At 39.3% G+C, this 25,599-nt stretch overlaps 1 non-coding gene and 1 pseudogene across 1 annotated transcript; one reads left to right on the top strand and one right to left on the bottom strand.

Annotated features, from left to right (window-relative positions):
• Positions 1-1,697: 1,697 nt before the first annotated feature.
• LOC117718932 (large ribosomal subunit protein eL20 pseudogene) lies at positions 1,698-2,274 on the top strand (annotated as a pseudogene).
• Positions 2,275-20,824: 18,550 nt separating this feature from the next.
• On the bottom strand, positions 20,825-20,955 carry LOC117719427 (small nucleolar RNA SNORA17). Its single transcript, XR_004608161.1, has one exon. It is a non-coding gene; the product is annotated as a small nucleolar RNA SNORA17 (small nucleolar RNA).
• Positions 20,956-25,599: the final 4,644 nt, after the last annotated feature.

Below are 25,599 nucleotides of genomic sequence, written 5' to 3'. Positions count from 1 at the left end.
CGCCAGGAAGAGGCACTGCTTAAATACACCCTAGAGTGACTTATTCACTTCTGATTGGCTGTTCACTCACCACCCAATATTTCACCTCGGGATTGGCCAGTGACTTTGGCTGGCTTTCTGCCTTTGCAGCTGTGCAGATAATTGTTTACTTGTGGGAGGACAGGATGCCCACGCCATCTTGGAATGGCAGATTATACCACCGCTAACAGCGGCTTCCTACATCTCTCCCTGTTTAAATTATTAATATGAAACAGCCTTTTGCCTATTAAGCACAGCACCAATCAAGATTTGAACTCAAGCCCGATCAAGCAAACTCCATCTTGGGGGAATAAGTGATCAAGAGCTTATAGCCCGAAGATTCTCCCTTACCCTACCAGGTGCAGTGGAAACAAGTCCTCTGGGTGCAAGGGCTAAGGGGATGTAAAGAGGAATTGACACCCATCCCTGTGCAATGGAGTATAGCTCCCAGGAGTGCAAGGGCTGTCAACCTACTATTCAGGTACCACAGTTATTTAGGCAAGGGCTGGCTGGACTTAGACCTCTCATCGACCCAGTGCAATGGGCTGAACCCTTGGGGTGCATCAACTGAGGGTCTCAGTCATTGGCTACTTTCTTAGCCTAGATAGCCAAATTTCAGGGGGAGATCCTTGCTCCAAGACTGCGAGTGCTTGAGCTATAGAGGCCTTGTCATGTTTTTGTTGGGCTCTGAGCTTACAGACCAACCATCATGAACACTAATCCACAACATAGGGCTGCACCAAGCAGGCCTATCCCCACCCTTTAAGAAAGAAGGAAAAGGCAGAAGAAATTCAAGAAGTAAAATTGCCGAGGGAAACAGGGTCCATCTGCACTCCATCAAGGCTCGAAATCTGGATCTGCAATTGCTGTTGCACCTGGTCCAACTCCCCATTCCAATTCCCTTTTAAATAAGCAGAAAGATTATGGCTTTGAATAAATGTATCATTCACAAATCTCAGAGGTGTAATACCTGGATGTGGGATTGCTGACACACAGCTTATTTAAACCACATCCGTGAGCTGCTCCACATGGGCTTGAAGCAAATCAACTCTCTGATTGACCAACAGGATGCCTGATATGCATCCACTTTCTGTGGAATGGTCAAAGCCTTAGAGGTCTTTTCTGAAATTTGATTAACAACAGTAGCTGCTGTAACTTGATTAACCATGGGTAGGTCTAGTGATCCATTCCAGCATTGTGCCAAAAGGCATGCAACATTCTTACAATCCAAGATATCAGAATTATTCTGAAAGTTGAATAACATAAAGAAAAATGGAGGGTCTACACACACCGACACCGGTTGTGCAGATGTATTCCTAAACACCTTATTAATTTTAATGTTATTCAAATGGCTAGAAATATTAGATCTTGTAGCCAAAACATTCTGCACTTCATGAAATATACCATTTAACAAGACAAAGGCAGATACACCCTTTTTTAACATTCTAACAGTGGCTACAACACATAATTTAATTGTGTTGAAGCAGGATAAACTCAAGAAAATACACATATGATTTAATTTAGGACTTGCATCCCTTTGAAAACATCAAACAGAGGTGTAAATCCTCCTATGGTAAACTTAAGATGAGGTTTTAGCCAAATAATATCTCTTAACAACTTTTAAAAATCACTAAGAGCAAATCAAGATTAAAAGTAAACCATTTTCCTTTTGCGGGTGGTAAACGAGTACGCAGTGCCATGAAGGCGTCGGGCACACTTCGGGAATACAAGGTGGTGGGGCGCTGCTTGCCAACCCCCAAATGCCACACACCACCACTGTACCGTATGCGAATCTTTGCACCCAACCATGTGGTAGCCAAGTCCCGCTTCTGGTACTTTGTGTCTCAGCTGAAGAAGATGAAGAAGTCATCCGGGGAGATTGTGTACTGCGGGCAGGTGTTTGAGAAGTCACCCCTCCTTGTGAAGAGCTTCGGCATCTGGCTGCGATACGACTCCCGCAGTGGCACACACAACATGTACCAAGAGTACCGGGACCTGACCACTGCTGGCGCGGTCACACAGTGCTACCGCGACATGGGTGCCCAACACCGTGCCCGTGCACACTCCATCCAGATCATGAAGGTGGAAGAGATTGCAGCTGGCAAGTGCCGCCGGCCAGCTGTCAAGCAGTTCCACGACTCCAAGATCAAATTCCCATTGCCCCACCGCGTGTTACGGCGCCAGCACAAGCCACGCTTCACCACCAAGAGGCCCAATACCTTCTTCTAGACACAGAGACCCACTGAATAAAAACTTCAGACTGTCCAAAAAAAAAAAAAAAAAGTAAACCATTTTCTTTTTGCATGTACACACACAAGTCAGAAGATGGCGTTAGATCCCCACCACAAATGGTTGTGAGCCACCATGTGGTTGCTAGGAGTTCAGCTTTTATATTTTAAAAGTCTATCCTTTAACGGCTGAGCCATCTCTCTAGCCCCATCTGATTAGGATATAACAGGTCTCAAATATTGAAAGACACTGTCTTTGAATCCTTTTTTGGAGTAACAAGTACTCTAAAAATTTTTAAAGCTCGTTATATTGGAGCAATGGCTTGCAGAAAAAACTTCTTTAGAGAAATCCACTAATAAAGTATCACACAATGAATAATACACACCAAAAGATTTAACCTCTTAATTTTTTGTATTAAAGCAACAACAATATTTATATATATATATATATAAAATGTAAAACAATTAACCATTTTCTGAAGCAATTATTTTTAACAAATATCGCTTCATGGGCTCTTAAAAATTATGAATAAATTTACTAACTGTAAATCTCTCACCTTTACCAGAAATGTAAAGGGATGGTATAAAAACATCTTTTATATAAGCATTTACTGAAATGGCAGCTGGAGTAGGCAAGTTAGGCTGTATAACTCTTAAATTTGAACTTTATTTTGGATTAATCTAATAACCAATCTTTTTAGTCCAATGAGAATATCGGATAAAAGCCAACCTTATTCTCTAATAATTGTTACATACATTAGAGGAATCCAAAGCATCTCATTTTTAACAACTTTTAATATAAAGGAATTATAACAATTTGAACCATATTTTATCAGCAGGTACAGTTATACTCATGGAGGGAAGTAGACATAATTTTAATTTCTCCAGCATAATCATAACTTTTAGCCCACAGACTGTTGTAAAGTCTTTTGGTCTTAGATTTACCCCTCTTCTCACAAGAAACAATGAAGACAAAAGACAAATTCCCGTAAGCACATTTCTAGGACCAGGTCTGAAGACTCAGAACAAAAGGAATGCTTAACACCTGAGCTTCTACAGTGCAGTCTGCATTGTCTTAATTCAAATGTAAATGTACTTAACCTCCCTCTGCCTGCTCTCTGAGGCTTGGCTACTCCGAATTTTGTGGTTTTGATTTTAACTTAAAACCTTAAATTTAAACTGTGAACCTTAAAAGACATGTGTTGTATCTTTTCTCTATCTAAAATTAACACCAAGAAGATTACCTTTATGCTATAAAGTTTTGCTGCCACAAAACCAAGTGTAAAATTTAATGGAAAACTTGAAGCATTGTATAACTCAGGCTGTTGGCCTGTGTGCCCTGAGGACAGGCAACCAAGTAACACTCAATAGCTGTAAACAATGGAGGTGCTTCAGCATTTGAATGTACTGGCAAGGGAACCGGCCAAGATCTGACTATGGCCCACAGTGGTATACTTATCACCAAATCGAGCGGCGTCAGTGTCAGGAGAATAGTTTCATTCTTCACAATCTGTACCAGCCTCGTAGTGACCCAAATTGAATTGTTTTCACCTGTGGAATAAGCACAAACAGCCCCGCTTCCTGGCCATGGTTCCGGCCTATCTCGTCCCTGACCTTGGAGAAGGACAGCAGCCCTCTGTAAATTAGCTGCCGCTAGTCCTGCATTAGTAAGAATGTCTCCCAAACCGCATTAAGCTGTGACATTTTCAAAGCTCATCTGTTCTATCACTGGCATTGTTTGCTCTAAGCTCGCGGGGCTCTTCCCGTGTGCCCGCCTGCATGCTGCTTCCCAGAGCAGACTGTGTCTCTCCTCTGCCTGTCTTTCGTGCCATGCTCTCTTGCTCTCACTCTGCCGGGCTGCAAGCAGCCGCACGTAGCAGAGTGCAGACGCTTCCCCAAAGATTCTGTCATAAAGGAGGATCTTGTCCTCTACTCTCTCTCCACCCACTGGTGAAGGTTCCATAAGCTTAAAGAGCTCTGAAGTAGCCCTTGTTCCTTATGAGTACTCTATCCTATGGCCAGGCTCCTTGGCCTTCTTCTGTTGCCCAGACTTTCTTGCCTGCTTCTCTTTTCCAGGCCCTTTGGCCTGATGCCGGCTAACACGCTCTGGTTCTGATAGCCTGGAGCGGACCAGTCTTGAAACCTCTTGACTTGCCCTAATAGCTGAAAGCAATGCAAACAAGAGGCTAGCTATTGCTGCGGTGGCAATGGGTGAATATCCACCCGCAACGAAGGTTTCTACCCCAAGCATACCTTCCAGAGACGTACCTCGAATCCTGTAGTCTTTTAACCCGCCCCAAAACTTGGGGGCCTCCGCATCACCTTGAAACTCTCGGGTTTCGGCTCCAGTTGTTGCGCACGCCTCCCGTGTCCCCTTTTCACCCGTGGAAGAGAAACACAAAGGCAGAATTCGGGTATCACCACAGTGAGGCTTTAATCTGTATCAGCAAACTCGGAAAGATGCAGAAGCGCCAAAGACAGGAAGAGGCACCGCTTAAATACACCCTAGAGTGACGTATTCACTTCTGATTGGCTGTTCACTTACCACCCAATATTATGCCTCGGGATTGGCCAGTGACTTTGGCGGGCTTTCTCCCTTTGCAGCTGCGCAGATAATTGTTTACTTGTGGGAGGACAGGATGCCCGTGCCATCTTGGAATGGCAGATTATACCACCGCTAACAGCGGCTTCCTACAGTTTATTTGCTTAAAAAACAAGTACAAAAACATTATATTTTAGTAGAATCCCTCTGTTAACACAAATAAGCTACTTAGATGATAACCTTCATAGCTCTCATTACAGTCTCCAAACTAATTTTAAAAAAAATGCCTAACATCCAGTTTGGGCCTGAACACAGAGCAGATCCTGGGAGGCAGCTCTGCACCCAACTGTGGGGACCAGCTCTGGATGGAATCACACAAGAATCTCTGGCTCTGTAGAGGACAGGGAGCAAACAGCCATTGTCATTACCACTGCCTCTGCCTGCTGGTGGTCCAGAGTGGAGTGCCAACAGGGAAGATCCACTGCTGCCTCTATTGCCATCTCCACAGCAGAGAGGGAAGAAATGCGAAGGCATTTTGAGACAGATGGCATCTGTGAAGCCGGGAAGTGAAGGGGGGGGGTGGAGGAAGAGAGCAGATCTCTAGCCACATGTCAGGGCTCTAACAGAGCCAGTGAGGTACCTGGTGAGACACCCTGCCAACTAGCTGGCAAGGAAAACACAAAATGCAAAAAGTTCTTAACATAAAACATCCAGGGAATCCAGGACACAATGGGAAAACCAAACCTATGGATAATAAATAGGTATAGAAGAGAGTGAAGATTACCAACTTAAAGGGCCAATAATTATCTTAAACAAAATTATAGAAAAAAATCCCTAACCTAAAGAACAAGATTGCATAAATATAAAAGAAGCCTACACAAAGCCAAATAGACTAGAGCAGAAAAGAAATACCCCCTATCACACAATAATCAAAACACAAAATGCACAAAACAAAAAAAAGAATTTTAAAAACAGTGAGGAGAAAAGGCCAAGTAACATATAAAGGCAGACCTATCAGAATTACACCAGACTTCTCACCAGATTCTATAAAGGCCAGAAGATGCTGGACAGATGTCATACAGACCCTAAGAGAACACAAATGCCAGCCCAGGCTACTATACACAGCAAAACTCTCAATTACCATAGGTGGAGAAACCAAGGTTTTCCATGACAAAACTAAATTTACACAATATCTTATCACAAACCCAGCACTACAAAGGATAATAGTGGGAAAACTTCAATACAAGGAAGGCAACTATACTCTAGAAAGAACAAGAAAATAATACTCTTCCAACAAAACCAAAAGATGATAGCCACACAAACAACGCCTCTGCTACTAACAAAAATAGCAGGAAACAACAATCTCCTCCCCTTAATATCTCTTAACATCAATGAACTCAATTCCCCAATAAAAAGTCATAGGCTAGCACACTGGATATGTAAGCAGGACCCAGCATTTTGGTGCATAAAGGAAACCCACCTCAGTGACAAAGACAAGCACTACCTTAGAGTAAAAAACTGAAAAACAATTTTTTAAGCAAATGGTCCTAAGAAACAAGCTAGAGTAGCCATTCTAATATTGAATAAAATCAACTTTCAACTTAAAGCTATCAAAAAGGATAAGGAAGGATATTTCATACTCATCAAAGGAAAAGTCAACCAACATGAACCCTCAATTCGGAACATCTATGCACCAAAAGCAAGAGCACCCACTTTCAAAAAAAAAAAAAAAAAACCTTTACTAAAGCTCAAAACACACATTGCACCTCACACAATAATAGTCAGAGACTTCAATACCTCACTCTCAGCAATGAACAGATCATGGAAACAGAAACTAAACAGAGATACAGTGAAACTAACAGAAGTTATGAACCAAATGTACTATAGAACATTTCACCCTAAACCAAAAGAATATACCTTTTTCTCAACACCTCATGGTTCTTTCTCCAAAATAGACCACTTAATTGGTCACAAAACAGGCCTCAACAGATACAAAAATGCTGAAATACTCCCATGCATCCCTGTCAGATCATCATGGATGAAGGCTGGTCTTCAATAATGACAAAGACAATGGAAAGCCCACATTCACATGGAAACTGAAGAACAATCTACTCAATGATAATGTAGTCAAGGAAGAAATAAAAAAAATTGAAAACTTTTTAGAATGTAATGAAAATGAAGACACATCATACCAAAACCTATGGGACACAATGAGAACAGTGCTAAGAGGGAAACACATAGCTCTAAGTGCTTACAAAAAGAAACTGGGGAGAGCATACACTAGCAGCTTGACAACAAACTTGAAAGCTTTATAACAAAAAGCTCTATACATCCAAGAGGAGTAGACAGCTAGGAAATAAACTCAGGGCTGAAATCAACCAAATAGAAAAAAAAAAAGAGAACTATACAAAAAAAATCAATAAAATGGACAACCAACAGGTCTACACCCCTGTGGAAACTGTATCCTGAGACATCCCAGAGAGGCCAGTGTCCTCAGGGATGCAGGTAAGGTTGGTCGTGTACCGCTGTACACACCAAAGCCACAGCTGGCAGTAGGAAACTCACAGGACCCCCCCCCCAGGTACCCAAACCCCGCCCCTGCAGAATTCCTCTCCCCTTCTGCCCCTCTCTGGATCCCGGTGGCAGGAGCAGACTCCCAGCAGGTCTGCACCCTTGTGGAAACTGTATCCTGAAACATCCCAGAGAGACCAGTGTTCTCAAAGAGGCAGACACCCAGCAGGTCTACACCCTTGTGGAAACCATATCCTGAGACATCCTAGAGAGGCCACCGACCGCAGAGCAGGGAGCACCATACCCAGAGACATCCTAAGGAGACATGAAACGCAGAGCAGCAGACCCCATATCCTGAGACATACTAGAGGAACCACTGTACTCAGAGCAGCAAACACCTAGCTGGTCTGCTCTCACAAAGACACCTTACCCTGAGATATCCTAGAAGAGACACTGTACTCAGAGCAGCTGGAGCTCAGGATCACAGGATCACAGAGACATCTGGACCCTGAGAAATTCTAACACAAGCAAGATAACTAGAAAGACAGTCTCCACTCAGAACCAGTGAGTGAGGGTAGCACTAGAGTTAACCAAATCGTGAAAGGCAAGCACAAGAACATAAGCAACAGAAACCAAAGTTACTTGGCATCACCAGAACCCAGTTCTCCCACCATAGCAAGCACTGAACACCACATCACACCGGAAAAGCAGGATACAGAATTAAAATCACTTCTTATGATGATGTTAGAGGACTTTAAGAAGGTCATAAATAACACTCTCAAAGAATTTGAGGAAAACACAGGCAAACAGATAGAAACCCTTAAAGAGGAAACACATAAATCCCTTAAAAATTGCAAGAAAATACAACCAAACAGGTGAAGGAATTAAACAAAGCCTCTCAAGATCTAAAAATGGAAGTAGAAACAATAAAGAAATCTCAAAGGGAGACAACCCTGGAGATAGAAAACCGAGTAAAAAGACCAGGAGTCATAGATGCAAGCATCACCAAGAGAATACAAGAGATAGAAGAGAGAATCTAATGTGCAGATGATACCATGGAAAACATTGACACAACTGTCAAAGAAAATGCAAAATACAAAAAGCTCCTAACCCAAAACATCCAGGAAATCCAGGATACAATGAGAAGGCCAAACCTAAGGATAATAGGTATAGATGAGGGTGAAGACTCCCAAGTTAAAGGGCCAGTAAATATCTTCAACAAAATTATAGAGGAAAACTTCCCTAACCTAAAGAAAGTGATATCCATAAATATGCAAGAAGCCTACAGAACCCCAAATAGACTAGACCAGAAAAGAAATACATCCCATCACAATAATCAAAACATCAAATGTACAAAACAAAGAAAAAATACTAAAAGCAGTAAGGGAAAAGGGTAAAGTAACATATAAAGGCAGACCTATAAGAATTACACCAGACTTCTCACCAGAGACTATAAAAACCAGAAGATCCTGGACTTATATCATACAGACCCTAAAAGAAGACAAATGCCAGCCCAGACTACTAGAGCCAGCAAAACTCTCAATCAATTTTGATGGAGAAACTAAGATATTCCATGACAAAAGCAAATTTACATAATATCTTCCCACAAGTCCAGCCCTTCAAAGGATAATGGATGGAAAACTTCAACACAAGGAGGGAAATTACAATGTAGAAAAAAAAAGAAAGCAATCTCCCAACAACCCCAAAAGAAGATAGTTACACAAACATAATTCTACCTCCAATAACAAAAGTGACAGGAAGCAACAATCATTTTTTCTTAATATCTCTTAATATCAAAGGACTCAACTCTCCAATAAAAAGACATAGGCTAGCAGACTGGATACATGAACAACACCCAGAATTTTGCTGCATACAGGAAACACACCTCTGTGACAAAGACAGACACTACCTCAGAGTAAAAGGATAGAAAACAATCTTCAAAGCAAATGGCCACAAGAAAAAAGCTGGAGTAGCAATTCTAATATCAAATAAAATTGATTTTTAATGAAACATAATAAAAAAAGATAAGGAAGGACACTTTATACACATCAAAGGAAAAATGTACCAAGCTGAACTCTCAGTTCTGAACATCTATCCCCCAAATGGAAGGGCACCCACATACATAAAAGAAACTTTGCTAAAACTTAAAGCATATTACACCTCACACAATAATAGTGGGAGATTTCAACACCCCACTCTCAGCAATGGACAAATCATGGAAACAGAAACTAAACAAAGACACAATGAAACTAACAGAATTTATGAACCAAATGGATTTAACTGATATATATATATATATATATATATATATATATATATATATATATATAACATTTCAACCTAAAACAAAAGAATATACCTTTTTCTCATCACCTCATGGTACCTTCTCAAAATAGACCATATAATTGGTCACAAAACAGGCCTCAACAGATACAAAAAGATTGAAATAATCCCTTGCAGCCTATCAGACCACAATGGACTAAGGTTGGTCTTTAATAATGACAAAAACAATGGAAAGCCCACATACACAAGGAAACTGAACAACGCTCTACTCAAGGATGACTTGGTCAGGAAGAAATAAAAAAATTAAAGACTTTTTAGAATTTAATGAAAAGGAGGACACATCATACCAAAATTTGTGGGACTGCATGAAAGCAATACTAAGAGGAAAACTCATAGCTCTAAGTACCTACAAAAAGAAACTGGAGAGAGCATACATTAAAAACTTGACAGCACACCTGAAAGCATTAAAACAAAAAGAAGCAAAAATACCCTAGAGGAGTAGGCAACAGAAAATAATCAAACTCAGAGCTGAAATCAACCAAGTAGAAACAGAAAGAACTATACAAAATATCAACAAAACCAGGAGCTGATTTTTGAGAAAATTAACAGAATAGATAAACCCTTAGTCAGACTAAAAAAGGGCACAGAGACAGTACCCAAATTAATAAAATTAGAACTGAAAATGGAGACATAACAACACAAATGGAGGAAATTAAAAAAATCATCAGATCCTACTTCAAAGGCCTATACTCATCAAAATTGGAAAATCCAGAAGAAATGGACAATTTTCTAGACAGGTACCAGATACCAAAGTTAAATCAGGAGCAGATAAAACATCTAAACAGTCCTATAAACCCTAAGGAAATAGAATAAGTCATTAAAAGTCTCCCCACCAAAAAAAGTCCAGGACCAGATAGTTTTTGTGCAGAATTCTACCAGATTTTCAAGAAAGACCTAATACCAATACTCTTCAAGCTATTCCATCGAATAGAAACAGAAGGAACACTACTCAATTCGTTCTATAAGCTACAATTACCCCTCTCCCCGATCTGAGGCCTGGACCAGACCTCTGTCTGCTCTGCTGTTGTGTGGACCCTGGATCCCGCCAGAGACATTTTGGAGGCTCCATGGATCCCACAGCCAATGTTAGGTAGGAAGACCCACATAATACCCTGAGCCCATAGCTGGGTGCTGTGAGCGCTCAGATTCCAGCAGATACCCCTGCTCCCCGCCTCTGTGGCTGAACACTCCCCTTCCGCCCCTCTCCCGGATCTGAGGCCTGGACCAGACCTCTGCCTGGTCTGCTGTTGTGTGGACCCAGGATTCCACCTGAGACATACTGGAAGATCCACTCAACCCAGAGCCACAGAGGAACAACTGAACTCAGAGTGTCAGACAACATATCCTGAGATATCCTAGAGGAGACACTGAACCCAGAACAGCAGACACCTAGCTGGACTGCTACCTTGGAGGCACCATATCCTGAGGCATCCTAGAGGTACCACTGTAATCAGTGGAGCTGGAAAAGATCACAAAGACATCTGGATGCCTAGGAGATCAGAAACAAGCTAGATAACTGGAAAGGCAGGCTTCAGTCAGAGACAGAAGTACAGGCAGCACTAGAGTTAACCAGATGGCAAAAGGCAAGCACAAGAATGTAAGCAATAGAAACCAAAGTTACATGGCATCATCAGAACACAGCTCCCCCATCAGAGCAAGCCCTGAACACCCCATCACACCAGAAAAGCAGAATTCAGAATTAAAATCACTTCTCATGATTATGATAGAGGGCTTTAAGAAAGACATAAATAACACTCTCAAAGAACTTAAGGAGAGCACTGGTAGACAGATAGAAACCCTTAAAGAGGAAACACAAAAATCCCTTAAGGAATTGCAAGAAAATGCAACCAAACAGGAGAAGGAATTAAACAAAACCATGCAGGATCTAAAAATGGAAATAGAAACAATAAAGAAATCACAAAGGGAGACCACCCTGGAGATAGAAAACCTAAAAAAACGATCAGGAGTCATAGACACAAGTATCACCAACAGAATACAAGAGATGGAAGAGAGAATCTCATGTGCAGAAGATACCATGGAAAACATTGACACAACTGTCAAAGAAAATGCAAACTACAAAAAGCTACTATCCCAAAATATACAAGAAATCCAAGACACAATGAGAAGGCCAAAACTAAGGATAATAGGTATAGATGAGGGGGAAGACTCCCGACTTAAAGAACCAGTAAATATCCTCAACAAAATTATAGAGGAAAACTTCCCTAACCTAAAGAAAGAGATGTCCAAAATATACAAGAAGCCTACAGAACTCCAAATAGTTTAGACCAGAAAAGAAATACTTCCCGCCACATAATAGTCAAAACATCAAATGTACAAAACAAAGAAAAAATACTAAAAGCAGTAAGGGAAAAAGGCAAAGTAACATATAAAGGCAGACCTATAAGAATTACACCAGACTTCTCACCAGAGACCATAAAAGCCAGAAGATCCTGGACTGATATCATACAGACCCTAAGAGAACACAAATGCCAACCCAGACTACTAGAGCCAGCAAAACCCTCAATCATTATTGATGGAGAAACCAAAATATTCCATGACAAATCCAAACTCACACAGTATCTCAACACAAATCCAGCACTTCAAAGAATAATTGGTGAAAAACTCCAACACAAAGATGGAAACTACAACCTAGAGAAAGCAAAAAAGTAATCTTCCAAAAACCGTAAAAGAAGGTAGCTACACAAACATATCTCCACTGCCAATAACAAAAATAACAGGAAACAACACTCATTTTTCCTTAATATCTCTTAATATCAATGGACTCAATTCTCCAATAAAAAGACATAGACTATCAGACTGGATACTTAAACAGGACCCAACATTTTGCTGCATTCAGGAAATGCACCTTTGTGGAAAAGACAGACACTACCTCAGAGTAAAAGGGTGGAAAACAATCTTGCAAGCAAATGGTTCCAAGAAACAAGCAGGAGTAGCAATTCTAATATCAAATAAAACCATTTTTCAACCATAAGTCATCAAAAAAGATAAAGAAGGACACTTCATATTCATCAAAGGAAAAATGTACCAAGAGGAACTCTCAATTCTCAACATCTATGCCCCAAATGCAAGGGCACCCACACACGTAAAGGAAACTTTAGCATACTTAAAGCATACATTGCACCCTACACAATAATAGTGGGAGATTTCCACACCCCACTCTCAGCTATGGACAGATCATGGAAACAGAAACTAAACCGAGACACAATGAAACTAACAGAAGTTATGAACCAATTGGACTTAACTGACATCTATAGAACATTTCATCCTAAAACAAAAGAATATACCTTCTTCTCAGCACCTCATGGTACCTTCTCCAAAATAGACCATATAATAGGTCACAAAACAGGCCTCAACAGATACAAAAAGATTGAAATAATCCCTAGTATCTTATCAGACCACCATGGACTAAGACTCGTCTTTGACATGGACAAAAACAACAGAAAGCCCACAGACACTTGGAAACTGAGCAGTGCTCTACTCTATGATAACTTGGTCAAGGAAGAAATGAAGAAAGAAATTAAAGACTTTTTAGAATTAAATGAAAATGAGGACACATCATATCAAAACTTGTGGGACTCACTGAAAGCAGTACTAAGAGAAAAAATCATAGCTCTAAGTGCTCACAAAAAGAAATTGGAAAGAGCATACATTAACAACTTGACAGCAAACCTGAAAGAATTAGAACAAAAAGAAGATAATATACCCAAGAGGAGTAGATGGCAAAAAAAAAAAAAAAAAAAAAAAAAAAAAATCAAACTCAGGGCTGAAATCAACCAAGTTAAAACAAAAAGAACTATACAAAATATCAACAAAACCAGGAGCTGGTTCTTTGAGAAAATCAACAAGAAAGACAAACCCTTAGCCAGACTAACCAAAGGGCGCAGAGACAGTATTCAAATTAATAAAATCAGAACTGAAAAGGGAGACATAACAACAGAAACAGAGGAAATTAAAAATATCATCAGAGCCTACTACAAAGGCCTATACTCAACAAAATTAAAACATCTGGATGAAATGAACAATTTTCTAGACAGATACCAGGTACCAAAGTTAAACGAGGAGCAGATAAACCATCTGAACAGTCCCATAACTCCTAAAGAAATAGACACAGTCACTAAAAATCTTCCCACCAAAAAATGTCCAGGGCCAGATGGTTTCAGTGCAGAATTCTTTCAGACCTTCAAGGAACACCCTATACCAATCCTCTTCAAGCTATTCCATCAGATAGAAACAGAAGGAACACTACCCAATTCGTTGTATGAAGTTACCATTACACTCATACCTAAACCACAGAAAGACTCAACAAAGAAAGAGAACTAAAAACCAATCTCTCTTATGAATATTGATGCAAAATACTCAATAAAATTCTCACAAACCGAATCCAACAACACATCAAAACAATTATCCATCAAAATCAAGTAGGCTTTATCCCAGGAATGCAGGGATGGTTCAATATTTGGAAATCCATCAATGTAATCCACTACATAAATAAACTCAAAGAAAAAAACCACATGGACATCTCACTAGATGCTGAGAAAGCATTTGACAAGATTCAACATCCCTTCAAGTTAAAAGTCTTGGAAAGATCAGGAATTCAAGGCCCATACCTAAACATAGTAAAAGTAATATACAGCAAGCCAGTAGCCAACATCAAACTAAATGGAGAGAAACTGGAAGCAATCCCACTAAGATCAGGGACTAGGCAAGGCTGCCCACTCTCACCTTACCTATTCAATATAGTACTGGAAGTCTTAGCTAGAGCAACTAGACAACAAAAGGAAGTCAAAGGGATAAAAATAGGAAAGAAAGAAGTCAAAATGTCAATATTTGCAGATGATATGATAGTATACTTAAGTGAACCTAAAACTTCCACCAGAGAACTCCTAAACCTGATAAACAACTTTACCAATGTGGCTGGATATGAAATCAACTCAAACAAATCAGTAGCCTTCCTCTATTTGAAGGATAAACAGGCAGAGAAAGAAATCAGGGAAATGACACCCTTCACAATAGCCACGAATAAAATAAAATATCTTGGAGTGAATCTAACCAAGCAAGTGAAAGATCTGTATGACAAGAACTTCAAGTCTCTGAAGAAAGAAATTGAAGAAGATCTCAGAAGATGGAAAGGTCTCCCATGCTCCTGGTTTGGCAGGATTAACTTCGTAAAAATGGCTATCCTGCCAAAAGCAATCTACAGATTCAATGCAATACCCATCAAAATTCCAAATCAAGTCTTCATAGAGATAGAAAGAGCAATTTACAAATTCATTTGGAATAACAAAAAACCTAGGATAGTGAGAACTATTCTCAACAATAAAAGAACTTCTGGGGGAATCACCATCCCTGTCCTCAAACTGTACTACAGAGCAGTAGTGATAAAAACTGCATGGTATTGGTACAGAGACAGACAGGATGATCAATGCAATAGAATTGAAGACCCAGAAATGAACCCACACACTTATGGTCACTTGATATTTGACAAGGGAGCTAAAACCATCCAGTGGAAAAAGGACAGCATTTTCAACAAGTGGTGCTGGCTCAACTGGAGGTCAACATGTAGAAGAAGGCAAATTAATCCATTCTTATCCCCTTGTACAAAGCTCAACTCCAAGTGGATAAAGGACCTTCACATAAAGCCAGACACACTGAAACTAATAGAAGAGAAGTTGGGGAACACCCTCGAATACCTAGGCACAGGGGAAAAGTTCCTGAACCGAACACAATGGCTTATGCTCTAAGATCAAGAATCGACAAATGGGACCTCATCAAATTGCAAAGCTTCTGTAAGGCAAAGGACACTGTCAACAAGACACAACAGCAACCAACAGATTGGGAAAAGATCATTACCAATCCTACATCTGATAGAGGGCTGATATCAGTGTATACAAAAACTCAAGAACTTAGACGCCAAAAAAAAAAAATAATAATCCCGTTAAAAATGGGGTACAGAGCTAAACAAAGAATTCTCAACTGAGGAAAAATGAATGGCCGAGAAGCACCTTAAGAAATGCTCAACATCCTTAGTCATCAGGGAAATGCAAATAAAAACAACACTGAGATACCACCTGACACCAGTCAGAATGGCTAAGATAAAAAATTCAAGTGTTGGTAGATGCTGGTGACGACGTGGAGAAAGAGGAACACTCCTCCATTGTTGGTGGGGCTGCAAGCTGGTACAACCACTCTGGAAGTCAGTCTGGCGGTTCCTCAGAAATTTGGACATAGCACTACCTGAGGACCCAGATATACCACTCCTGGGCATATACACAGAAAATGCCCCAACATATAACAAAGACATATGCTCCACTATGTTCATAGCAGCCTTATTTATAATAGCCAAAAGCTGGAAAAAAACAAGATGCCCTTCAACAGAGGAATGGATACAAAAAATGTGGTACATTTACACAATGGAATATTACTCAGCTATTAAAAATAATAAATTCGAGAAATTCTTAGGTAAATGGATGGAACTAGAAAATATCATCCTGAGTGAGGTAACCCAATCACAAAAGTACACACATGGTATTTACTCACTGAGAAGTGGAGATTAGCCCAAAAGTTTGAAACAACAAAGATTCAACTACCAGATGACATGAAGCTCATGAAGAAGAAAGAACAAGTGTGGATGCCTAGGTCTTACTTAGAAGTAGTAACAAAATACCTAAGGGAGCAAACATGGAGACAAAGTGTGAAACAGAAACTGAAGAGGAGGTTGTATGGAAACCATTCCACCTGGGTATTCATCCCATGTGCAGTCACCAAAAATAGATGCTAATGTATGGCAGGAAGTGCATGCTGACAGCAGCCTGATATGGCTGTTTCCTTAGAGGTCCCCCAGAGTCTGACATACCCAGAGGCAGATACTCGAAGCTAACCATTAATCTGATCAAAGGTTCCCAATGGAGAAGAGAGTAAACTGAAGGAGCCTAAAGGGTTGGTGGCCCCATGAGGAGAGCAACAATACCAACCAACCAGAGCTCCCCAGGGTCTAAACCACCAGCCTAGGAGCACATATGGAAGGACCCATAACTGCAGCTGTATATGTAGGGGAGGCTGGCCTTGTTGGGCATAGATGGGAGAGATTTTTGGTCCCATGAAGGCAAAACACTGAGTTGGGGAGGGGGGAGAATCTGAGGGTGGGGATGTGGGAATGGGGGGTAATTGGGGCACATCTTCATAGAAGCAGGAGGAGGGGCAATGGGATAAGGGGTTCCTGGGTGGTGGGGTGAATGGGGTAAGGGGATAAAATATGAAATGTAACATATCCAATAAAAAAAAGAAAAACAGAAAAGATGTTAGAAGCTCCATCTTTAATAAAATGTCAGCCTTCTAAAAAATTTATCTTGATACTAAAATTTGTTTTGAGAATTGTATATTGAAGAATACACAGCCTTGGTGTATCTACTCATTAATCAAGCTGAGCAGACCTGCTCAAACCTCTGATGTCCTGGAATTCCATCTGGATGCAGTAAAGACACAGCATCAGAGGCTTATCAATTTACTCTTTCCCCCCAGCCCTCTTCTAATATCTCAATGCCCGTAATCAGCTTGAAAAAGTTAATGAAGAGTCAGCGCCCCTATTCCCTGGGCTTGGGGACTAAGGTGGTTAATATTGGGCTGTCTTTCTAGGGAAAAGTGGTTTTGTTGGAGCAGGGAGGATTTATTTCATAGCCATAACCTATTGGTAGAAATTCGTACAATTATTATCAAGGTGAAGTTATAATTTCTTAAATGGTACAAAATTTACTTTGAGTTCAAATTTAAGGTTTTCATTGGTACAAGCTTCTTATTGATATAAAAGTGAAATGAATATTGTTACTTTCATAGGCATTGTGCCTGTATAACACATTTAGGAATACAAGGCTTAGACCCAGTCCTTCTTTAACTTTTTTAATTGATTTGAGATGGACAGCCTGTGAGTTAAGGGACTATAGCAAATTCATGGCTTGGAGTTTATTTTTAGGGTGTTTCCTTGTTTTATTTAGAGATAGCTGAGTGGAGTTAACAGACAACAGACCAGATTACCTTACATGAATAGTTGGTTTTCAAAACATCAGAATTCTACAGAATTGATGTGACAAACATTTCTGTATTAATATTCATTTTGATTAGAGACCTGTCTGCTCCTGACAGCTTCCTGTATTGAATTCTAGGAAGAAATTGAGCATCTTTGGAGTCACTCCAGTTTTGGTGAGACAGCCACTTAGACAAGAATTGTCTCTTTCCATCTATAGACAAATTACTGTGCAGAAAAGGACACACTTGCAGAATAGTTGACTGACTATATCTGCCTAAACAGAGTAATCAGCCCTTAATAATTCTGCATCACTAAGGTCTGTCAGATGATCCTGGGCCAGAAGGCTGAAAAATCAGATGCTCCAACATTTTGTAGTATAGGGAGTGTCCAGGTGTTCAGCGGTCTCTATAAATTGGCTAAGGTTTAGAAGCTATGCTTTGTGCTTCCCACAATTATAGTTATCTCAGTCATTCTGGATTTCTGATGGGGTTGAAAACTTATAGGCTCATAGCCAATCCTGGCTATTTACCTTGAGAGAAAAGATTTGAGTGGATGGTCTTCAGCTGACATTCATTCTAAAGCCAAGAAAAAAGCCAGGTTCAGAACTAAGTGTTTTAGTTAGGAGAAACGACAGAGGTTTTGGTTAGTCAACAAAGTGATGCACTGGGTATTAGGACTATCTTGTACCTCACAGGTACAAATTGGCATAATTATGCTCTAATTGTATTTTGAGAGAAAAGTTTCATTTTAACAGAAAGGGTGACATGTAGGAGGAGCTAAGGTGGGAGAAGTACTGAGAGGAAGAGAAGGAGTAAGGAGAGGAGGAGAAGAAGAAGAGGAGAAGCTAGGTGATGAGAGGGAGAATGAGGGGGGAGACAGGGAGGCAGATGTTCATGTATCTCCACCAGTCAAAGATAGTTGATATATCTAGGTTGAGTAGTGGGTTATACCTGTGATTGAGCATTACTAAACTTATAAAGCCTTTGATTAACAGTTTTAAAAAAATGTATAAAAACAAAAAGGATAAGGGGGCATGGGATAGGGGTTTTATAAGGGGGGAGAATGGGGAAAGGGGATGGCATCTGAAGTGTAAATAAAATATCCAATAAAAAAGATAGAAAATATACTGATATGTCATAATAGGATTCCTCTTAGAAAAAAAATCTTGAGTATCTCTCTCTGATTTTCTTTTTGTTTCAAACACTGAAGAAAACTGTTTTGGTCCTGCCACCCTATTGTCCTAGAAGATTAGCTGATAATTTTTACTAAGATCAATCCAGTAAAAATATCTATTGGTAAGCTTTGTTCAGTTTAGCTGGGCTTAGCATTGATCTTGATGTTACACTGTATTTCAGAAAGAGAAAAGAATCAATATCATATCATTCACCTGATGAACAATTTTCTAATCATTTATAAAACTATCCTTTGACACTGAGTCTATGCTACCAAATACCAAAACAAATCTTAAACAGTTGATATCTGACTTTAGGACCATGTTTCCAAAGAGTGTTGTTCATTAATGGGATAGTAGGTTGTTTTCTAGACTTCAGTTCATTTGTGAACCATCTCATTTAATAATAAACTGGCGTTTAATAGATACTTGAAAATAATTTTCCCTCTTGAATCCAGGAATACTATTTTTCTGTGACTTAAAAAAAAGGCAGTACAAGATTTTTCTCAGGGATTGACTTAGAGCTTAGATTGATTAAACCTTAACTGTTCACTAGTATGTACCTTTCAGACTAACAATTTTATCATTTAGTTCTAAATTCAAACTATAGAGTTTGAAATTATAATTTCAAGTAGTAGTACAAAATATTTGTCCAAACATATGTTATATTATACAACATGAATATTTAGGATTAAAATTGTTTTATTGTTCAATTTTTTCTAATAAAAGATTATGTTTCTAACAGAGATTTGGTCCCCTGAGTTGTTTTACGTAGATGTGTGTCCAGCTGACAAAAGAATTCCATTTCTTTCTTGCTGCTAGATGCTTAAACTCTGATGTAATTATGCTTTGACTATTAGAACTATTCCAGGTGTATGTTGCTAAAGGGGGATAATCTCTGCTGATTCTTTCTGCCCGCTTGAAATGTGGCCATGATACCTGATATTCTAGAAGCCATACTAAAATATGGGGTGGGTGATTAGGTGAGAAGATAAAACTATGCCCTGAGGCCTAGGGCCAAGACAGACAAGCCAGAATTCCTGCTCTTATTACACTAGGGCCAAGTCTCTTACCTGCCACATGTGGTGAGGGGCAAGGTGGGTGTCTTGCCCTAAACTATGCTATCATACATAAGATAAGTGTTTGGGCCAACTTTCCCACACTTTTATCTTCAGGGCCTGCTCACCTTCATTCAACTTGTGTACGGCAGCAGTCTAGGTCAGAGTCAACTCTCTTATTCTTACGCCTACAGGTCCAGCTCTCCCACAGTGCATAACTGAGGAATGGGGCCAGTTCTGCACAAACTTGAGATGTGAATGTCTTCCAGGAGTGGGGCAGCCCTGACCCAGAATGGCTGTGTAGCCTTTGGTGGTGATAGACCACTACTGCAAGGGAACAAACCAAGGGATGGCCCCCAGTGGCAGCACAGGCTAAAATCTCACATGTTCCAAGGCAATATCACCAGCTACTCACATCAGGCTGTTCTTCAGCTGTCTTCTGGTTTCTAATCCTGCCTTTCTTCATTGTGCCCACATCCTTCTCTTTCTTTTTATCTTCTATTTCTTTACCAGTTATTTGCTCCTCTTAAGTCTCTCAGTGTCTGGGGTCATTTCAGAAGTGGTCTCAGGAGTGCTATGCTCTGCTAATGCATTATGGCATGGGGCAGGGATCATCTGGGAGTCTGTTCTACTCACAACAGGCCTGTTCAGTGATGGATTGGTGGTCATCTTAGGCTAGTCCCTTGGTCAGAACCCATAGCACTGGTTTGATGCTTTTCTCAGGCTCACACCTTACCTAGCCTGACTGACTCAATGACCCTTGCAAGGGTCATCTGTCTATCTCAGGCTTACTCCTGCCCAGGGCCCATAGGTGGGGTTTTTCTTGTCTCTGTTTTACTCCCCTTCCTGGGTGTCCATCTAGGCCTAACTGACACCAGATTGGTAGTCATCTCAGGATTTTTGTTTTCAGGGAATATTGGGCTACTAAGCATTCAGATGTCCATATGTCAAAACACTGAGAATAGACATAGCCCCTCTCCTCCTGCCACCCACTGACATACATGTGACACAGTAGCTATGCCTACCATGACTCTAGGGGCAGGCTAACCTATAATATTTTAAAGGTATATTTTTTTATGTGTATGAGTGCTTTGCCTAGATGTATGTTTGTGCACTGTCAGTATGCCTGGTAATGTCCGAGGCCAAAAAATAGCATTAGATACCCTCATACTGGAGTCATGGGAGGTTAGAAGCCATCACATCAATTGAGGGAATGAATCTGGCTACTGTGCAAGAGAAACAAATGCTCATAGCATCTGAATCAGTTGTATAACTTCTTTTTTTGGATATTTTATTTATGTTCAGTATGATGCCATGCTGGAAAACAACTTTTTCAAGCAAATGGTCCTAATAAACAAGTTGTCTAGCTTCTTAATGTACATATTTTAACCAAAAATTTTCTTGGGCTTTTTAAAGGCTGTTTAAGAAGTATTACAACTCACAAAGTTATTCTAGGTTTCTCATTGATGGGGTTAAACAATGAGTTCAATGAACTGTCATTAGCATAATATCTCTTAAATTAATATATGTAAGACCTGGGAAATCAGGGGTGATGGGAGAAGGAGGAAACAGCGAATTACATATATATAATGCCCAAGCAGGACTCTAAGCCTAAATTCCAAGAGAGCGAGTGAGTGTTCTGCTTTCATGAGTCTCTTTTTTGTGACACAAAGTGTGTAAAGATTTTTAGAAAAATTGTAAATGTTATGACCTTCAGGACAGCCCTTAAGGCTGTGGAAAAGACCTCTAAAAACATGAGAGCTCAATAATGTATAATTCTTCAACTATGCAAACTATAAGGTTTCAACTATGCAAACTATAAGCAATATGAATTGTGTGGGGGGTTTTATGGGCCTATAAAAAGCAAAGGCAGCTTTACTAATGAGCCAGCTTTTTAGAAAGATACAAAAGCAGGCACATTTCTGAGTTCAAGGTCAGCCTGGGACAGATCAAATTTAGTTCCAGGCATAGTAAGAATGGTAATCTCAGAGCCAGATCCTATCCAGCTAGCGTATTGTATGTGCTTAAAAGGCAGGCAGATTCCTGAGTTCAACCTGGTACAGAGTGGGTTTAGGTCTGAGAGTGGTGAGAATGGTAATATTAGGAAGTGATCCCACCCAGCCAAACATACTGTTTGTGCTTACAAAGGCAGGCAAATATGTAAGTTCATCTTCTATGTTTTTTTTTTAAATGTACTTGATGTCTCTTTCTAAGTATCAAGGGGCTAAGGTCATAAAACACTAATTTATAGATTAATCAAAAAGAAACCCAGGATGATTGAATTAATATGCAAATAAAAGACCGGGCTCTGGTCTGCAAGAGTTGAGCTATCTATCCACTGTTTGTAGAGCCAACTTGAAGCAGAACATTGAGCTGTCAGCTTGTACCGACAACTGACTTGGAGTCACTTTTTCACTGTTCCCAAACACTCTCCTCAGAAACCCCTCTCTAAGCCTATGCTGGTCCTTGGCAGCCAATGTCCAGTTAGTCTAGCAGCATTTGTTGAAGATGCTCTCTCTTTTACATTGTATAATTTTAGATTCCTTGAAAAAAAATCAAGTGTTCACTGGTATGTGGATTTACATCTGCATCTTCTGTTCAATTCCATTGATTAACCTGTCTGTTCTTATGCCAATACTGGTAGATTTTATTACTATTTTTCTGTAGTACAGTTTGAAATTAGTAGTGGGACAGAGGGCATATATCCAAAGTATATAAAGAAGTCAAGAAACTACACATCAACAAACCAAATAATCCAATTTGAAAATGAGGTACAGATTTTAATAGAGATTTCTCAACAGAGGAATCTAAAATGGCTAAGAAGCACTTAAAGAAATATTTAAAGTCCTTAGCCATCAGGGAGATATAAATTAAAATGAGTTTGAGATTCTATCTTAACATCTGTCAGAATGACTAAGACCAAAATTCAAGTCACAGATCATGCTGATGAGGAGGTAGACAAGGGAAATATTTCTCACTTGCTGATGGGAGTAGAAACTTGAACAAACCTTTTTTTGGAAATCAACATGGCAATTTCTCAGAAAATTAGGAATCTAATTACCTGAAGACCCATCTATACAACTCCTGGGTCTATATTCAAAGGATGTTTCACCATACCCCAAGGGCACTTGCTCAACTATTTTCATAGCACTTTTATCCTTAATAGCCATAAACTGGAAAGAACATAAATGTCCTTCAACTGAATAATGGACGAAGAAGATGTGATAATTGATACCCGAAAATGTTCTCAACTATTTAAAAAATGACATCATAAAATTACTATGCTAATGGATGGAACTAGGAAAAATAATCCTGTGTTAGGAAACTTAGACCCAATAGGACAAACACCATATGTACTCATCTATAAATTGTAAAGAATTTTTATCCAGTAACATGGTTGCTCTGGCAAGAGATTATATCTAATGACCTTCTAGGTCTATGGCAGAAATGGAGATATGCCCTGGATTACATTATGATTTGTCTGCAACACAGACACACCGTGAGTATACACCTTTAATTCCTCACAATGAAGATCAAGTTATTTTGTGGAAGAAAGCAGTCATGTTTGAAAGTGATGTCTAATTGAGGGGACTTAAGACCAATCAGAGAAATACTTGACAAAATGTGTCAAAGATGGGATATGTTTAATTTACATAAGAACAGCACAGGCTATTTAAGACCAGCAAGGGAGATAATGGGGTGGTGTTTGGCATATGTTTATGACAGTTTTATCAGGATGGTTTTATGGAGACAAGTTGCAGAAATAACAAACTAGATACAAGTGAAAGTAGAACAAGTCAGAGAAAGAGAAGGAGCCAGGAGATTAGAACAGATTGTCAAAATTAGTGTGAGATCAAGTAGAGTGAGTCAGTGAGAAGCTGAAAGAAGTTGGATTGAATTAGCACCATCCATTTGACTGTACAAAGGCTAACTCACTCTCTCCTCAGCTAAGATCATTTCTGTTCTTAGATGTCTTGCATCATGGCTTTCCTTCCAAACTTTCCACTTTTCAGTACTCAACGGTTTGATTAAAAAAGAATTAGACCAGTAGCTTCTCTGGTTCAGAAGTTTTGCTATTAGATTGAGAAACACTATGAAGACCTTGGTTCTGCAGATTATTGCCAGCCTATCATATGACTTTTCATACTCTATAATCACATGAGACAATTTATATGGTAACTCCACATACACTATATGTATATTGTATCCAGTCTATCTCTCTAGAGAATCCTGGGTAAGGCAGGTATATATAGTGTTTCAGACACTGCTTATTGCCATACTCACTCCTACAGCAAATTTTAATCTACAAACCAGGCTTGTAAAGTATTCATTCCTTTTTTTATGAAGATGTGAATCAAGTTCAGCTAAGTGATTTTGTTGAGGATTTGAAGCTTGTCATTGACAGAGTTAAGGCTTAAAAGACTATTTTTTGGTTGCTTTGTTGATTGTTTTTATTTTGTTTTTATCATCTCATACTTCTCATAGTTGATGTACCTTATGTAACATAAAATATAGGTGGTGCTTGCATTTCTACTTGATTTTTCATAGGGAATATTTTTATACATATATCATTTGGGGTTAGATAAAGGCCAACAAATGAAAAGAAACATCTTATTCATATACTTACTTTTCCTAAATAACTCACCTAGTGGGAAACTTCTTTGACTTGAGTTCAATCTCTAGAATTTACAAAAATTAAGTATGTATGGTGACATATACCTCAGGTACCAGCACCAGGGAGACAGATAAGCAGATCTCTGGAACTCACTGGCTAAATAGCCCTTCTTACTTGGTGAGTCACACAGTAAAAAACTTTGCAACAGAAAACCATATGGACATCACCTGAGAAAATGTAAGTGAGGTTGATCTTTAGTCTCCAAATGCAGATAAATGCATGCAGACCTACATACACACCAGCATACCCAGAACATGCAGACACCAAATATCTCAATTTAAAGTATCAGTAAATGCTTCTCATATTATATTTTACTTATTAATTCAAAAAAGTAAAACAATTTTATAGTCATGTGTCATAATAGTATAATTAAACTTATGTGACTATGTTATAAATTTTTGGTTGTATGTTAACACTTTTCAAAGATGTTGGAAACACAGTGGAATAAAATTTCTAAGTGAAATAAGAGCAATGTAGTCCCATTTTGCACATTCCCGTGATGGCTTCATTGTTTAAGCATTTTAATCCCCTTTAGAGTCCTCTGTGAAGTCTTAAGTGAGTAGAATTATGGAAACTGCTTAGCTCTGGAGATCCCTTATTTCTGGAAGAATAAGAAAAGGTCATTTGTTTCATAGTCTAGTCTGTATTAGGAGTATGTGGCATTATATTTAGTAGTCTGTTCTTTATAGTCAAAGAAAATTTCAGATTTCAGAAAGTTGTAAATATTGAACAGAATGCTATGCCAGATCTAAAAGGATTTTTTTACATTTTAAGTATTTTTCTTTTTTCTTCTTTCTTCTCTTTATCTTAGTAGCTGAAGATGGGGAAATGCAGAGCATGTGGACAAACAGTAAGATCTTCCTATGATCCTATTGCATACAATAACCATTTTTAGATGTCTTATTCTATGTCTTTAACTATCAAGGTTTACATTAATGCATGGATATTTTTATTCTGAATAAGCTCTAAAAAAGAGGCAGAAAATGGGTTTTCTGGGAACAGTAAAAAAAAA

Source organism: Arvicanthis niloticus, chromosome 13, assembly GCF_011762505.2.
Source record: "Arvicanthis niloticus isolate mArvNil1 chromosome 13, mArvNil1.pat.X, whole genome shotgun sequence".
NCBI lineage: Eukaryota > Metazoa > Chordata > Mammalia > Rodentia > Muridae > Arvicanthis > Arvicanthis niloticus.
The sequence above is the reverse complement of the archived record's forward strand: the minus strand, read 5'-3'. Positions and strand labels throughout refer to the sequence as shown.